We start from the raw sequence: 1,192 nt of genomic DNA on the forward strand, positions 1-1,192 counted from the left end.
TTCAAACTACAGGAATGTAGCCCCCAAAGCGCATCAGCTGATGACTATGGCTAGCACCTTCCATTTCTCAAGTGTCTAGTTGGCTTCAAGGACAATTATAGACTACCAACATGCTATTAAGATAAGAAGAGATCATGCCATCGACCACTATAAATACTCACATGCAAGCTGTCTAGGAACTCACCTCACTTGAAATCCCACAATGGCAATCACAAAATTAGCGACTCTCGGGTTCATTGTACTCTTGAGCATTGGACTATCCAATGCTGGAAGGGTGGCTAGATTCTCTAGTTCTCAAGGAGAGGGATATGGAGGGGGAGGCGGTGGGGGTGAAGTGAGTGGTGGTGGCTCGGGGTCGGGGAATGGAGCTGGGTCTGGCCAGAGTTCAAGCGGTGGTGTGCGGTCAAGCGGTGGAGGTGGAGGTGGAGGTGGTGGTGGTAGTCAATACGGTGAGTGCTGGATGCGGTAGCGGGTCCGGTGCTTGGCACAGAGCTCTAGTGCACATAATGAAGATACATATTATGGTGATGTTGGTGGATCTTCTACTTCTTGTGGTGGCGGTGGTGGTGGTGGTGGAGGACAAGCAACTGGAGGTTCTTATGGATCTAGTGGCTATGGATCTGGTAGTGGTAGTGGAATCGGCTCTGGCAGTGCATCTAATAACTATAATTATGGAAATAGTAATGCAAATGCATATTCTAACGGTGGTGGCAGTGGCAATGGGCAAGGCACAAATGGCGGGAGCGGCAGCGGCAACGGCTCTGGATCTGGTTTTGGCAATGCCAACCCGTAACACTCATCATCACACGAATCAAAATATGAAGCCCAACCTGCTCTATGTCGAGTGGGTATCATATAATTTATTTTTATTTGTTTGATTTTTCACGATGTTTGTTACAAGAAATAAAGGGCTTCATCGTTCCGATAAAATGTTAGTAATGTCTCAGCAAGAATATTGGGTGACTATGGGTTTCTTTAAATGTAATATGTCTTTCACCACTGTATATCTAGTTATATTTTTACAACTTTGAAGTATTTAAATTGTATGGATTACTAAATAGTGATTTTCATATGTGCATATTGTGGAGTGGACAAGTTAATTGTCTAGCGTTGATGACCCCATTCTGAACTTGAAGGTGATCTATATGTTCAACAAGTTGGTCAAAGTCAAATCCGGTACACATGCTAGTTT

General features: G+C 44.5%; 1 pseudogene; it reads left to right on the forward strand.

Moving 5' to 3' along the window:
- Positions 1–202: 202 nt before the first annotated feature.
- Positions 203–793, forward strand: LOC124686091 (annotated as a pseudogene).
- The last annotated feature ends 399 nt before the right edge of the window (positions 794–1,192 follow it).

This window comes from Lolium rigidum, chromosome 2 (assembly GCF_022539505.1).
Source record: "Lolium rigidum isolate FL_2022 chromosome 2, APGP_CSIRO_Lrig_0.1, whole genome shotgun sequence".
Classification (NCBI taxonomy): Eukaryota; Viridiplantae; Streptophyta; class Magnoliopsida; order Poales; family Poaceae; genus Lolium; species Lolium rigidum.